The following is a 382-nucleotide window of genomic DNA, read 5'->3' on the forward strand; positions in this document are numbered from 1 at the left end:
GACGGGAGGCAGTGTTGGGCCATTTCTGTTCCGAAGATGTGACAAGGAGCACATCACAGTGACGGGGTGGTCCAGTGGAGAGGGGGACATCGGTGGCGTTGGAGGTGCAGGGTCGAGAGCTTGTTGGAGCAGAGTCGTGGGTGAGCAAGGGGATGTGGGGGGCCCTGGCTCTAGAGAAGGCCGTGGAGAGTTGGCGGGGGTGAGGTTCAGGGTGCTGAGTGCTCTGGCGCTCTGGTTTTCTCGTGAGCCGGAGGAGTCTGGGGAGGAGGAGCTGGTCGGGGCGGGGAGCGGGCAGGGGCTGGGGCAACTGCCGCAGAAGTCTCTTCTGGGGCCACTCCCACCCCAGGGGATGTTGGGGACATCGAGGCCATGTCTGGACACA

This window comes from Pteropus vampyrus, unplaced genomic scaffold (assembly GCF_000151845.1).
Source record: "Pteropus vampyrus isolate Shadow unplaced genomic scaffold, Pvam_2.0 Scaffold1691, whole genome shotgun sequence".
NCBI lineage: Eukaryota > Metazoa > Chordata > Mammalia > Chiroptera > Pteropodidae > Pteropus > Pteropus vampyrus.